The sequence below is a fragment of the Candoia aspera genome, chromosome 3 (assembly GCF_035149785.1).
Source record: "Candoia aspera isolate rCanAsp1 chromosome 3, rCanAsp1.hap2, whole genome shotgun sequence".
NCBI lineage: Eukaryota > Metazoa > Chordata > Lepidosauria > Squamata > Boidae > Candoia > Candoia aspera.
In genome coordinates, this window is record NC_086155.1 from 158,959,449 (window position 1) to 158,976,288 (window position 16,840).

The window sequence follows — 16,840 nt, forward strand, 5'->3', positions numbered from 1 at the left end:
CTTATTATTCATATTCTTACATTATGTTCTCCTGTTCTACTTCTTCCATCAACATTTGTATTAATGACAGACAATAATGCTAAAGCAATTAAGTTTTTCTCTCAAATCAGTACTGTAAAAATACTTTACAATCATTGTGTTGACTGATGTTTTCAATGACAGATTTATTTCTACCATCATTAAATCGTACACATTAAGAGAATTTTTTTTAATTTGCTACAATTTTTCCCAAATTGCTACCTGTCCTTTTTCTTTTTTCTTGGTCTTCAGTTGCCTTGTATTAAGCTTTTCTGGCATGAGTTTAGATACTGAGGTAGAGGAGGCCTTTCCATCTAGTAGAAGTTTCACCCTTAGCTTAGCTTCCATCTTTGTATCTTCACTTCCTCCTGATTACGGAGTCTCCAGCAAGTTTTCCAGCTTCATTACAATTTCATTGAGCAGCAAGATCATTGTCTCCATGTACTGTTTTAATAACTTTATATGCACCATAATTTAAAGGAACACCTGGTTCACTTTTCTTTCAGGGCATCAGCCTGCTGTTCCATGTTTCTATTATCTTCAGAATTTATGGGGCATATATTAATTGAATATTCACAGTGATAGTAACCAGAATCTTGCTTTTTTTTATGCATGGCACAGAGATCAATTCGTCTTAATAGCTCTGTGCCAAAAGGAGTATCTTTATATTCCATATACAAGCCTTTATAAATTTTTCTGAAGCCCTAGAGAATGAAAAAGAGACATTACGTGTTAAATACAATCCTTAATGAGTGAATCAGATATAATACCAGCCTAAATGCCTGGCATGCGTATAATTATACACCATGGCTGTTTAACTTTCTAATAATAGCAAAAATTGCTGAACTACAATTCCCAGCATCCCAGCATTAGCCATTGGTGGTGCTGGGGAATTTGTAGTTCAGCAGAATCTGGAGAACTTCCATCTCCCTAGTCCTGTTAATGAGGTCATAACCCTCCTACTGCAACCAGAAAGCAAGGCCCTAATGATATTATGAGCCCAAGATTAGATAAGGAATGGTACAGAGATCATTCATTCTTCCCAACCAAGACCTGCCCTGCTCCTGCCAGCCTAACACACTGACAATAGTTTCTCTTTCTCAGAACAAACAAGCAAACTCCATCAATATTCCATGCTTAGAGAAAGGATAAAATTTAAATTTGATCCCTATCACTTCTATACAGTATCATTGGCCAGATTTATTAAGCTCACCACTACTTTGACTACCTTGTCCCTCAGACAACTATTTGTTTGTTTGTTTGTCCATTCTGAGATTCCTGTATCTTTATGAAACAACCACTTCCTAGGAGAAGATTTAATTGTTTATTTTACATCTACTCTATAATCAACATCTTTCCACTGGACTGAAGTTGCATATACCTGAAATGCCCTAAGGATACACCTACCTACAGAAAAGCATTACTGGCTACTTCCTTGGGACTTCCTGGGGTGGTATAGTGGAACAGGATGATTAAACAGCAAGCAAACTGAAGTGTGAAGCTATCCTAGCCTGGGATTCCAAGTGAAAAGTGGGTAAAAAGAAACCATATAGAGTATAAGGCTTTGAGTTTTTGGTTCCCAAATATGCATTAAGGGTGGATCCATTAAGCAACAGTGTCTAAATATATTTCAGAAATTGTATTCATAATGATCTCATATCCTTCCTTCATGAGAATAGGTAATTTTAATTACTTATTGGTTAACTATTAACATTTCAATATATGAATGCTCTCATTTCTTGTCCTTTGACCCACCTCTTTGTGTTTGAATATATATAATACAATAGACATGAAAGAGATTATTTTGAAAGGTTTGTCCTGCTTTTATAATTCATAGTTTTGATGAAATAGGCATTTATTAAATATTTAAGAGCTAAACATCTGTCCTTTTCCTTATTAGTCACAGCTGGGTAGGATTCCCCCTCATCTGTATAAATAAGCAGTAGACATACAAGTCTGATGTTCCCAAGGCTAGTCTGTGGGTCTAAAATTTAAAAAAATGAGTAATAAAATTCTTTCACATTAGTGACATTTTCTACCCAGAAAAAATATATATTCTGCTGCTATAAATCTCTTATTTTCCAGTTTTAATTAATTGCACTTAGAAGCTTTTCAACCATCACTTGGATCACTTTCAGCAAGAACTTTTTTTTCAAAATCCATATCTCTTTGCTTTGATCAGGTCATCTCGTTTCTCCATCTAACACGTTAAGCAAAACAACTCTCTCTTAATATTTACATCTTGCAATGGTATTCCCTATGCAGAAATAGATATAACCTTTTATTTAAGTAAGTCATCTTAGTGGCATACTATCAAAAGAATCTAATTTCTTGGAGTGAACAGATACCAGAAGTTATGTTCTTTGGATAGCTGTTTAATAATAATAGTAAATTTGGAAGAAGAATACTGCTGCTGCTATAACATGTAAAGTGAAATGTCAAAGTAAAGCCACCTTTTCATAAATAAGTTCTGTTCCAAAGCATATTAATGCGAGATGCACTGTCATTGAGTCATCACAGTCTAGACGTTATGTTCAGTGATCTTTGTCATTTTAGAACAAATTAACATACTGTAATAACATCTTTTCATGATTCTACATCACAAAACTGCAGTGCAGTTTCAGTCCATCGATACAGGACTCAAAATAATGAAGCCTACAGAATTTCACAACAAAACTGATACTTCTAATTTGTATATATTTCAATTCTCACGTCGTTCACAACACATACATGTCAGCAATCCTAAGAGGATGTAATGTTATGGAATGTTTTATTGTAGCATAAAATTATTACTATGCAGGAAATTTTCAGTGAAGCTATTTCACCCCTAATTGAGGAAATAGTACATTATTATCTGTTCCCAGTTATGTTATGTACTTTAGATTGGGACCAGGCCAACAAATTGATAAAGAAATAACTTATAGACACAGACGAATGGTTTATTTAACCCACTTGACTATTTTTTGTAAATCTCCCAATGCTTTTCCAAGGAGCATCTAGTCCCTATCTTTATAGACCATTCCAACCCAATTATTATTGGATCTTTCAAGGGTGCATAGTAACACTTCTGCTCTGTGTTATGATAGATATAACATTCCAACAGTATATAGTTTGTGCCTTTGTGGGATGGAGGGAGATGAATCAATCACTCATATTCTATCATAATGTGGATTTTATTCAGATTTATTACACAAGTTAATTTTTCCTTTTTTAGCAGCAACTCCAGACTGGACAGATGGTATTTATGTAACCTTTCTTTTAGCCATAAGCAGGTTTAGCTAGGCAAAATTCTACATTTCATCCCACTCTAAAGTTGTATGCTGTAAAGTTATTTATTTCATCTACTTTATTTTTTCTTACTTATTTGTAGGTGCACCCAGCCAATGATTGTGAAGTAGTAAATAAAGTAGACACATTTTATAGATAATAGATTTTATAGGTTTAGTTAACTAGAACAACTCATCAGGTTTTATATTTATGTCTATAATTTTTATGCTAACTTTTATTTACCTAATTTATTCATTTATCTATAAGTACATGGATATTTTGCTGTATTTTTTTCTCTCTCTCTTTTGTACTAGTTATTGACTGTAATAAAGTTTCTTCATGTTTGATCATGTTCTTTTAGCCAATAAGAATTACTTATTGTTATATACTTAATGTTGCCAACTTTGCTACTTAGCTTTTAGGATGTAGCAGATTTTAATTTATACCACTTTGTAGGAAAACATGTCATTTGTAGAGGAAAAGAGCAAAAACATCTATACTTTCCAGGACATCCATCTAATATAATCCATTTAAAAAGTGCAAAATCTACTGGAGTTGGTTACAAGTACAAGCTGCGCCTAATCCTGTATGCAAAACATCCAGTAATGGACTGTGCTGGCACTTGTAATATTAACATCCCTTGTAATATGTCGAGCTTTAGACTGACAAGACAGATGAAGTCCAACACGATGAAGAACTTCATGAGTATTTTGTGATGCAAAAATGGCTGCTTCAATTAATCCTTCAAGTGTCCATTTGCCAACATTTCTATCTGAATTGTCTTGTATTTCCTGTAGGAAACTTAACTAGGCAGGATATTAGACTATGAAGATTATTTTATATAATTATGTTATTTATTTATGGAAATGCTTTTATATAGCTATATGAAATCTGAATAAATAGTTTGCACATCATTTTGACTTTTACATATGATTTGACTACAACCTATCCTATAAGTATATTTTTTGCATTAATAAGAGTAATAGAAATGTATAAAGTGTAAAGAAACATTGCAAAAACCATTCAACTAAACCAACATCCAAGGGAACAATTACACATTAATCTTAAACATGCATAGCCAACCCACACAGCTACCCTTCCATAGTTTTTAATTGCATGACACATTATTTTAAATAAAGGTCAGGATTCATGCATGCAAAAATGATTAATTATGAACTAACATAAAACTATTGAAGGTGGCAATTGAGTCCTTGATTGTTCTTTGCTCTAAATGACATCTGACTCTTAGAATGGTTTTATATCTTACCTGGTGCTATTACTACTGTATATTTTATAAATATGTTTTTAATGGAAAAATACTAATTCTCTATATAATGAATCAGTCTAAACATGTAATACAGAAGCAATATTCAGAAATATCTACTTATTCTAGTTTTTAAAGGCATGAAAAAATGTATAACCAGTAGATGGCATCAGAATATCTCCTACAATTATAGTTGTTGAATCTTTGACATCTTTTTTTCAAATTCTTTGCAAAGCAGGAATGTTTCTATTTTATTTTCCTTGTCCCAAATATTTTTCATTTGTTAAAAAAGATATTCATTGTCAATGATGCTTTGGTTTGCATACCAAAGTATGTCTAGTTGAGTCAGCCAGCCTACCACCTCCTGTAGTCACTAGTTGACCACTAATTCAGAATATTTTGACTGAATGGACTGGATCAACCCATGATCATTGTAAATATTATGCTGACTGACTTTGGAAAGGTCTCTCTCAAAAGTAATATCATAAGAATCTTTATTAAATAGTAGATTCCAAAGGGTGTTCAGAATGGAGTATATAGGTATGCCTTGCTGGTAACACCTTTATGCAACTGCATAAAGGGATTGTACATAGTCCCTTTAAGTTACAGAACAGCTACACAACTGTTCCCACGTATACCTTCTGGAAATCAAATCCTAAGTGCAGCATAGCCCTTTTAAAGAGTATTTCTCGGCTTGGCTTGTCATTGCTTCGATAACTAAAATTCAAGTATGTATGTATGTATGTATGTATCTATATCTATCCATGTAAGAAAATATATATATATAAAAAAAAGAAATACAGATTGGAATAGTTTCTTTTCCTAAATTTATACATGCTAAGAGTTGAGCTAATTCCAAATTATTTCATATTCCAGCACACACACAAAATATATTTGGTCAATAAGTGACTACCAGTATAACTAGGGATTTTGGGACTTGAAGCTTAAAACATGGGGGACAGTAGATTTATTCACAAAATAGATTAAATAAGTTTTTTCCAATGTGTACCTATTACATATAGGAAATGTTTAACTTATATAATGGCCTTAGGATGCATAAGCAAAATAGACAATCCAATCCTTTAACTACCTGACAAGCACAGTGAATTCTGGGGAGGCAATGGGGGAATTTGCCCATATCACAGTATGGCTTACTGAAAATCTCAGGTAAATTGTTATTTTTTAAATGCAATTGGAAGAATTATTTCAGTATTTCAGTTCTCTATCTACCCTTCTTTAGTGAGCCACTGATTTTCAAGGAAAAAAGAAGGGGGAAATCAAATTGGGATGGGATGCAATGAAAGAAAAAAGCAAGGGAATGTGTAAATGAACAGCCTATCCCAGTCCTCTCAAATCCTATAAAGGAGCAGACCTTTACAGGGGGTGGGGGGCAGTGATACCCAAGTGAGTGTCCACCAGGGAATTTCACTTGAATTGATTTGTTAAGTCAGATAGGAAAACAAAACCTTTTATTCATTTTGAACTGGCAAAATGACTACTAGAAATAGTTTAAATGGGTTTGGGGGGCATAACTAGAACAGATAAAAAATGCTAATTTAGGAATATGGATATGGGATTAAGTCTATGAGGATTTTTGCTATATGTATGAATTACAAATAACCTGTGATCAAAACCTAAGGAAATAAATGGGGAAGTGGGAATTATTTCATGAAAGTGCTTGTTATATCTTACTGTTGCTTGGACTGACCCTGGGTCTAGTTTTTTGACATATCTGTATCTATTATTTATATGCAAGGATAATTTTAAGACTTCTAACAAATGATGCCCCAATTCTGCAGCGAATTATTTTACGCAGAGCCAAATCCTTGCTGATTCATTCTCTACAGTAAAGGAATAGCCATTATCTTTCCATTAAGCTTGCTACTGCAAACATTTCAGTTCAGTTTTTACATTTTAAAATCAGATGTAACTACTATTACATCAGACATGGAATAATCCATTATTTTTGTAAACCACTGATATTTTCTAGACTTGGCAGGATTTAAGGTGCCAAAAAGAAGACAATTATAACTGAAGAAATACCTAATACAACAAATAAGCAGAAATGTGAGGTCAAAGAACAGACTTTCTTCTTCTATGAAAGCACTTGATTAACATCCCAAAGGTATATCATCATTTTTTTTCCTTTGCTGCATTATACTGACCCCATAAAAACACACAAGCAGAAAACAAGCAGGATATTGTTCAACCAGGAAAAGTGTAATCTAATCAGAACAATGTTTTATTTTAATTGTAAAGTGATAAAACCCAAATCCTATATCCTTTTGCAGTTAAAGGTTAGACCAGCATATCATATATTTATACTGCAATGTCCTAAAAGCCTTGAATAGAACCTGATATAAATCATGCAATCAACTAAACACTGTTGGAAGCCATTCTGTTCAAAGAGTGGAAATTGCTGCCTGTTGCATTTTCATTTTGACATAACCACAATAGTAAAAGCAGCCCAGTGGTGCTGAATTCAAATCCCTTTGCCCAAGAGTAACCCTCTTAACTTTCCTTGGATTAAATGATTCAAGGACCACAGTTTATACCTTCAAGACATGGCTCCCCAGCAGCCAATAGAAAATTAAAATAATGCTTTTCTATGGGATAATATTCCAGAGGTATTCTGGAAATATTTTGCTTCAGACCATACGTACATGGAAGTTTTTGTCCCTTCCTCTCTCTGTGAAGTCAGACTGATAGACTATCTGTATTATTTCACCGAGACATCATGCTAAAGCCAACTTTCATTGGAACTCTGACTTAACCAATCAGAAAACAAGGATGGTATTCCCTGGTTTGCATAGTGTTTAGTGAACCAGAAAGTCTGGCTTGTTGGGAAAGAGATCCACTAGAGCTGCCTGGATTTGTATAGCCATTCCAGCTGAAAGGGGGAGCCAAATAGCAATAATTGGACATTAGCTGATCATGACTGTGCCAGATTTTTTTAAAAAAAAAAACACTTTGTTTGTAACATCTCACTATAGCCATTATGACATGAAATCACTGTTGTTCTACTTTTGGCTTATGATTTTGCCTTTTTTTGCAGAGAAACACATAAAATCCAGATTTGGGGAAGAAATGAAGGGACAGCATTACAATAGCAAGAGATATGACCTACTAAATTTCATTCTCTTCCCCCCCCCCAAAAAAAACCCAGCCATAGCATAAACACTTGCTGTGGTATTCCAGGCAGTCAGCTACAGAACCTTCATTTCAGCATGTCTCCATTGCCATCGTTCTGGTCAATGCCATTGTTAGTAGCGTATTTATTAATTTAGAGGCTGAATGCAATAATGCTGCTCTGTTCACAGAATGGCTTTTAACATCTTCTCTAATGGAAGATGACCTGGCACCACAACTTATTCCAGAAAATGGACACCTTCCAGAACAACATTTATGTATTTGTTTATTTATTTATTTATCAATCAAACTTTATCACCGCCCCTCTCGCCCACATGGGGAGCACAGGAAAGGGCAGCAGAAAGGCAAAATAATCCAATTCCTTCCACTCTGTCAGTTGAAGTAACCATTAGATAAAAAATTATTCCTACAGCTGGATGGGACTGAATCCAATGAAAACATTTTTTCCTGATTTGAACTAGAAGCACAATCTCTCTCTTTTTTTTTTTTAGTCGGTTTAATTCCACATTAAAAAGAGTTAAGTTTTCATGTTATATTCATACATATTGTCTTTTTTCATTCAGAACATTATGTTATGGTATATAAAAAGTGATATACTACAAGGATGTAAGTCAGTTGCAATTCTGTGTTTAATTTACAGAAGAAACACAATGCCTAACTAGCTCCCAGTTTAGAACATCATCTGTTCAGTACTTCTACATGGAACAAAAATTATTGGAAGAGATAAAGGAGAGATGGAGGGGACCCAATATAATCTGCAACAATATGCATTTTTCAGGTCAACATAATTGTTCCTTTTATCAAAATCAGTCCATGAATCATCCCTTCATTTTATTAGTTTGTATCAGGCGTTTCCCAGGCGTGGCCAAAAATCTCAGCTTGCCAGACACCAACCACTTATTCTGGAACAGGTTTTTTGGCAAGAGACTCACAGACACAACTCTGCAAGATTAGATCCTTAACTGCAGAAAGAATGGAGATAGATAGATAGATAGATAGATAGATAGATAGATAGATAGATAGATAGATAGATAGATGCACAAATACCGAGAGAGATAGAGAGATCCGCCTATACCAGTACATCAGGTTAGAAGCCTAATATATACAATATATGCCTATACATCAGAGTTCAAATTTTAGGCCTTTTCTCCTGCTTTTTTGAGTCAAGGGAAATTTGTTTGGTCTCTTCACAGTCATGAGACTGGGCTGGGAACCACTGGTTCCTACCTTACCAACTTCAATCCTTCCAGTGTGTTAGGATAGCAATCAAATGAATAAAATTACCAATTTATTTTCAACATGGCTATTCCAAATAAGTTGGAAATATTTTCAGCATGCAAGAAAACTAATCATAACACAGCATGAACGTGAGGCTTTAAATCTACTTATTTACCTTCCGTCTCAGTGCAGAGGCTTTGGAGAGCTTTAGAAATGTCAGGTGTGGTTTGAAGTCTCTGCTGCTTGTAATATAACTATATTCATTTCCATAAAAGAGTTTGCTACAATTCCTAGGGAAAAGGAGTGAAAACTAAGACCTTTCTTGACATAATATTCAGATGCAGTTTGATTTGGAAACAGCTTCAAATAAAATGGGAAGTTATGCCAAACATCATATACTGAAACTTTTGAGTGTAAAATTTAAAGAGTTAAGGATAAAAGTAAAGATTCCGTCACATTGAGGTTGTGGCCTTGTGTGGTTTTCTTGGCCAGAGTATGGGAGAGGTTTGCCATTGTTTTTATTTCTTTCAATCCTTAGTGTAACCTGAGATTTTGTGGTGATCTGAGCCAGCTTCACTTTTTCAAAATAAGCCATGGTTGTTTAAGGGTTGCTACTTAGTCCGGCTACAAGTAAAAACTCATTTGAATATTAGGGGGATTTAGGGGCTACCAAGAGGAGCTGGGAACTGCATGTAGTCCACGAACGTCAGGCAGCCTAAGGGTTAAAGAGATGATGAATCCATCAGAGGTCCATGACTGGATCCTCTCTTGTTCATAAAAAATTAATTCAAGCCATAGGAGAGGGGAGGAGAAGACTAAGATCATGAAGAAAAAGTCAACTATTCCATCCATTAGTTTTCAGACAAAAATAATTCTTACCAATCTTTCATTTCTCAAGGAACAAAATATACAGTAAGCAATCGGGCTGACTTTGCTATCAGGTAGCCACTTCAGGCAGCAGATTGTGAGGATCGCAAAAGATCAGCAAATGTTAGTTATATAAATCTTTACTTTATAACTTTACTGCCAAGGATGGAGAGTGGTAGATAACTTGGCAGGCTTTGGATACTTTTTGTCTAGCGTGAAGAGAGCACCATTTCTTCTCTGATACAGTCTAGAATGCAGGTAGAAGAAAACTCAGATCTGATAAGACATTAATAAGAACTGGATACAGAACCTACTTTGTGGCTGTGACGGAAGTGGGTAAGTTTTCTCTTCCATTATGCAGTGTTGCACAGTTTTTCTGAGTGGTTTGGGACCTTTGGAGTCTCGCCCTGCTAGAACTCATAAAGAGCCCTTGGTAGCTCACTGTGACATATTGCAAGATTCTGTTAATGTAGCCTTACAATAAAGTAGAATTAGTTCATCTTGTCGTATTTCCTGTCTGGTTTACCTGGAAGGGCTGACATGAATCTTGCAAGTCTCAAAGTACAAATCTCCCGCCCTCCCTATTTATTGCTTGAGCGGTCAGGACAGTCTTTCCTAAGTTTCTTCTTTAGACAGTTACCCTCTCTCGGACTCCCTTCCCTTTCGTCTGATTGTTCCCAAGACAGTGTCTCTTCCCTCTGTTTTTCAAGGTTGCCCTCACATTCCATTACAACCCTTTGGGGTTCAAAAAGGTTCTGTGTTATCCCCCATGCTGTTCAATATTTACATTAAACTGCTGAATAAGAACATCCAGAGATTTAAAGTAAGATGTCATCAACATGCTGATGATACTTAAATCTATCTCTGCTTTTCATCAGATTTAGGTCAAGCAAAGGAATTGCTGAATTGCCTGGCTGCAGTAATGGATTGAATAAGAGCCAAAAACTGAAAGTCAATCCAGACTGATATGCTGAAGGTGACTAGTTTATCTGACTAGATTAGTAGAAATCAGTCTGCTCTCAACTCCCATCCCCAAAGGATCAAGTACGTAGCTTGGGAATTCTGGATCCATCCCTGTCATTAGAGACACAACTGGCCTTGGTGATGCAAAGCACTTTTCACTAGCTTAGGCTCATTCACCCTGCTGTGAACTTTGTTAGAGACCACCTTAGTACAATAACCCATCCCCTTGTAACTTCTCATTTAGACTACTGCAGTGTGTTATATGTCAGGCTGCCCTTGAAGATGGTTCAGAATTTTCAGTTACTAGAGAATGCTGCAGTGTAGAGTGTAGAGAGTAAAGAGGATGACCTTGACACAGAGAGGGAAGCTCCATTACAAAGCAATAAACAGATCAATATTGTTTAACTCCAGATGAAGAAGGGGGAGTATGGAGACACCCCTTGAATTCACATGAAGATAAAAGAGAGATGAAGAGAAGCACATTTAGACTTGCAAGATTCTGTGACTTTAGCCAGTATTAATAAAAGTAATTTTAGGCACATGTGACATCTGTTTCTTGGTCTGCTCTACCTTGTAGGGCTGACAGTAAGAGCACTGATCAGAACTGGGCAATATGAAGACATCACACCATTTCTTTATGATATTCACTGGCTTTTATTTCCTGTGTATGAGAGTTGTTTTTACTGCAATTACCTCAGCCATGTATGTTGGGGAATGTGCAAGTATTGAAGCTTTAAACAGGTAGGAAAAATAGCTATTTATTATCTTGTGTACTGAAAGGAAAATTTCATTCACCACCTCCTCAATGACATGAGAATCCAGTCATGCATATCTGCAACTGAGTCAGACCAAAATTCTGTGTGCTTTCTGGATATATCTCATTTCCATACTTATAAAGACCATTGCGGCTATATTATCCTTGCTCATAAATCAAATAGACTTTAAACTAAGTGGGATACTAATCCGCTAGGACCACTAGGTGTTTGAAAAAGGGGTTCCAGGGATAAAGGACCAGAAGGGAGAATGGATGCCAAAGCAAATAAAAAGAATGTAATATATATAAAAAGAATGTAATTGTTCAAGGGAAAAAGACAATATAAATTCAACACATTAATAATTTTAGCTAGCATTTTAATGTCTTACACAAATGGTGAATATTTGAATACTAACCTTCAATTTTGCTTAGCATTTGCTGTTCATCTGCTGACATTTTAACATAAATCACTTTGTTGTTAAACTGGCCGATCCCACGAAATGTCATGCTGAAGAGTTCCCTCTGCAACAGAGCTTGCACTTCAGCCTTGCTGTGCTCGAGAGCAGAAATAGCCCTTCAGATGAATGATATACACTCATAAACAGGAAAAACACTGGCAAAAAGTGACATTAGAAATAACGTTAAGACTAAGGCAGATTTTCGAAGGTCAACCTAAGAAAATGTAAGACGCTTATAAATTGGTGCAGATGCCTCAGATCTGAAACTAAGCTAAAGGAATACATCCTCAAGCTTTGGACTTAATTGCATCACCCTTTGTGCTCCTTTAGCTTTTTCCTAAATATATATTTATTTTGGAGAGGAAGGGAAAGCAAGCCTTAGTTCACTGTCCCTCAAATGAGTGTGCTTAGGCTGGGCAAAGACAGTTTGATGTCTAAGTTGAAGACCAAAATATTGCTCTCTCCCCTGTTCAGAAACCAGTTAGCTGAAATATGACCATTACTCTGGGAACAGAACAGCATTCCCCAGCTCACCTGAAAGCAGCAGCTTTGCTCTGGGGATGGAGGGCGGGTCATGTGACTCACGGCTGTGTTTACTTGGCACCCTCAGCATCTGCTGCCTCCCACTGTTGCCCTAGTGTCTTGGAACAGAGCCAGCTCCAGCTCCAAATCACACAGTGTGACATAATGCTACATCTATCATGTCAAAGGCAAGAAAATATTGTATTTACCTAAAGCTCTTTCCAAAAGCTTGACCTTTAAAAGGAGAAGGTCACCTTGCATTTCCTGGGAATATGGTAATGGATGTGGATGAGTTTTTCTCTGTGTAATTTTCCTTTTGGGGATGATCATCTTAAATCAGTCATCTTCCTTTCAGGCAAATGCACTATTTGTTACATTAAATCTAGTTCTCATAATGAGACTAGAAGGTCCTTAAAGCCTGCTGAAAAATAAATCAGGCATCTTCCAGCATGATTTCTGCCCCCACCCTCCAGGGGATTATAACCATGACATACTATTAACCCTGACTAAGATGTTAGCAGCAGTGCAGTAGTGGGAACTCCCGATCATGGTCACTTTTTTGGTTAAAAGGAAAGGAGTGAAGCTAAGGGCAAGCCACAGTGGGATGAGGACTGATAGGGCTCTGCAAGCATATAGGAAGCCAGTTCACCAAATGTCAACCCTTTGAAGTAGTCCAGACAGGAAACCAAAGCCATGAGTACTAACACTACCTTAATTGTAAGGTTACGGTGACAGAATCTTGCAATTCTAAAATCCCTTCTCCCCTCCCTCGCCTTTACTTTTCTAGGGAGTAGGTCCCTTCTGAGATGCTTTCTCCACTCCCATTTCTTCTATGGGCTAAGATATCTCTTGTCTGACCATTGCCTTGGCTGCAGCTCTTCTTCCTGTCTCCCAAGGTTATTCTCACAGCTCATTACACCAAGAGAAGGAACTTCAAACTCAAACTTGGAGAAGGCAATGACAAACAACTTGTCCACTGATGGCGAGACAATTATATGGACATGGCTGAAACATTTAGACAATTCTGGGTGCCAGAGACATGCTCTCCCCTCTCATACCCGTGTTAGAATACATTCTTCTAGTTTCTGGGGAAGGATTGTAAACCTTAATGAGAGAGGGAAGATGTTTAGAAAGGGAAAACGTTCAGGAAGCAGCTCCTGAAATTGAGGAGGTTCAAGGGGCAAGAGATCAGCTATCACATAAAAAAGCGCTAGGTATGGCTGAAATAGCCACTGAACAGCTGAGTAAGAAGGAGCAGTTACAGTGCTAACAACTCTCTGTCAGCAACCATGGAGCAAGACTGTGTGGCCCAGAGATTGGAAAGATTGGTATATATACCTCTACCAGAGAAGGAAGATGCAACAGAATGTGTAAATTACCAAATCTTTAAATCTCTCACACAAACAACATTTTGCTTAAGATCTTACGAAGGAGACTAGAAATATACATAGAAAGCAAAATGCCAAGTGAACAGGCAAAGGGACACAAGATCAAATAGCTAACATAAAATGATAGTGGAAAGAGCAAGAGAATATAATGAGGTTTAGATTTGTCTTATTCCTTCAACAAGGCCTTTGAATTGCATAGATCATGACCAAATGTGGAAAATATCAAAGGTCATAGAAGAGCCAGAGCACATCATTCTTCTGCTGAGGAACATTTGCAGTGAGCAAGAAGATATTATAAGACTTAAGTTTGGAGAAACAGAAAATCAGTGGTTCAAAATAAGCAGGAGTGAGATAAAGATGCATAACGCCCCTCTGCTTTTTTAGCTCATACAGAGGATATATTGTAAGAATGGCAAATTAGAAGAGGTGACAATTGAAATCAAAATTAGCAATCAAAACATTACACTGATGACATCAACTGTTGGCTGAAAATAAAGAAGCCTTAGCTCATTATAAGACCAAACATGGAAAGTGAAAAATATGGGGTAATATTAAAAATACAAACCAGAAAGTTTAGTGAACTTACAGTTGGCAGTGAGTGGTAGATAGCTTATTTCATCAGCCTCAAGAATAAAGACAGTGTAAAGGAGTAAAGAGGGAATAAAGAGGAAATTAACCCTAGGAGAGAGGTGGATGGATGAAATCAAAATTACTGGAATCTCCTTGGTAAAGCTGCAGAGCATCACTGGAGCAGGCATTTGTCCAAACATTCTCCAGGACTGGCCCTGACCTGATGTAACTAATATTAGTTTGTAATTGTTCCACAATTTTGTATTACATTGCTTTGTTTATTATCCCAGAACAAACCCATGATCCAGTTAAATTGCATTGACTGTTGTCTGGTACACTGCATGATCTGTGATTATCTTTTGCTTTTAGCTGTTCCTATATAACAAGAAATGAAGAACTGAACTTCACCAAGTTCCTTTAATCACGGTCCTTATATGTTAATATTAAAATTTAAAAATTCATTTCCAACATTCTGAAATAGTAACATTGTTGATAAATGCATCTCTTAAGTTCTATTACCTTTTAATATCATCTTCTGTTTTCAGATGAGTTACAATAATGGTAAGATGCATTGTCTGAATTGGAATTAGGGCTTTCAGCAGTTTAGGCACCTGGGTAAATATAAGCTCTTGCACATCTTCAATTTTACCTAAAATCTAACATAAAGAGGGATAAGAGGTGACTCAAACCTAAGAATTGCAGCCATTCTTATTATACCATTTCATTACATTACAGATTTTTAAAAACTTTTGTGCCTCTTCAGAATGTTCACTTGAGCTTGATTAATCAGAGAAAATGAAAAAAGCATCTGCAGTTTGCTTAAAAAGTGGCATTACTATAAGATGCTTTCTGAAATTTTTATATGTCATCTATAAACCGCCCAGAGTCGCTTCATGCAAAATGGGCGGTGATGAAATTTGAAATATAAATAAATGAATAATCTATATTCCGAAGGATTGATCAGTGTTGGTGCTGGTTTGAATCTCAGTTTCACTGGGAGTGCAGAAATAAAAGAACTTGATAAGTATTAATGTGATCTTTATGCAGTTGTCAGTTGCTAATAGACTGAAAATAGAATTGCATTTCCATAATTAACCATGTATGACTTTGACTACAAGAAGAAACTGATGCATTTTCCCAAGTGATAAACTGTAATAGCAAATAAATGCATTCAATTGACTCAATTTGTTATTCTTAAATACATTATTTTTCCAAAATTGTATGGCCCCATTTTTATCTCTTTGGGATGTATTTCAAATGCATATCACTGATTTATAAAAACTGTAGAAGGAAAATGCTTCTTTTGAAATAATCCTCCATACTAAGCTTGCCTTAAGATGAGAATGAAAGAAGAAAGAAAATCCCAAGGGAAAATAAGCTTTGATATAATGTATAATTCTGATTGGTATAATTCAAACAGAGCAAAATACATTTATGTTACTGGAGAAGAAAAAATAGCATTTAAATTCTTTCCATACATTAAGAAAACTACCATTTAGGGGCACTTAGCATTTTACTGTATCACAATGCACATGAGTTATATAGATCTTTAATAAGAGATTCAAATGCAGACCAGGAAAAAAACTAGATAATGTTGGCTTTGACTGTGTTGGAAAAAAATCTAAAAAGTTTCATGAAGACACAATGCATAAACTTTCTCTTCTACTGCTATTGTTTCATATTCAAAGTTCTTCTCCTATCATTTTTTAAATTTATTATCATTCATGCAGTTTCTGACCCTCATTATTCAGAGTATTCCATCTGAAACGGGAAAAATTAACATTAAAAATTGTACCCCAGAGATTCCATATTCTTCAGGAAGAAATCGATAAATAACTTGCAGTCCACAAAACACCTCCCGTGGAACAGCTCTCTAACCTTTTAAATATAGCTTAAGGGAGTTAGTAAATTATCAGTTTGGGGTTTATACATATACATAATATTTTTTTCTACAGAGAGAAAAGGAAGATAGACATAAACATGAATTATACATGACAGATTAAATTACAGGAATATGTTCTACTAATGACAACATTTACTATATATATTCCAATAATTAAAGACATGTGACACATTAAATCAGAAGAATGTATCTTTGCAACCATTTTTAAGGAACACACATTACAATAATTAACAAGCATACACACTTTCTTCCCTAAATCTTGTACTACATCAATTTTCCCATCTTTGCAAGATTTTTTCAATTTTTCAGGTAAAGAAATAAAACTCAACAGAGAAGATATATAGAAGGGATACAAGTATATTTTCAAATTGTATCTCCCTAAGGCTTGATTTCTACCCCCTTCATGAGTTTGTTGGGGGTTTTTTCCTAGATGTGTTTCAATTTACTTATGTCTTAATTCTAAATTCTTAAAAACAAATTCTCAGATCTAAACAACAA

At 35.6% G+C, this 16,840-nt stretch overlaps 1 long non-coding RNA gene across 1 annotated transcript; it reads right to left on the reverse strand.

The window, feature by feature from the left end:
- Positions 1-371: 371 nt before the first annotated feature.
- On the reverse strand, positions 372-15,079 carry LOC134494977 (uncharacterized). The gene is made up of 4 exons (XR_010067736.1): positions 14,959-15,079; positions 11,918-12,075; positions 9,093-9,207; positions 372-722 (listed from the first exon to the last, which is right to left on the reverse strand). It is a non-coding gene; the product is annotated as an uncharacterized LOC134494977 (long non-coding RNA).
- Between the last annotated feature and the right edge of the window lie 1,761 nt (positions 15,080-16,840).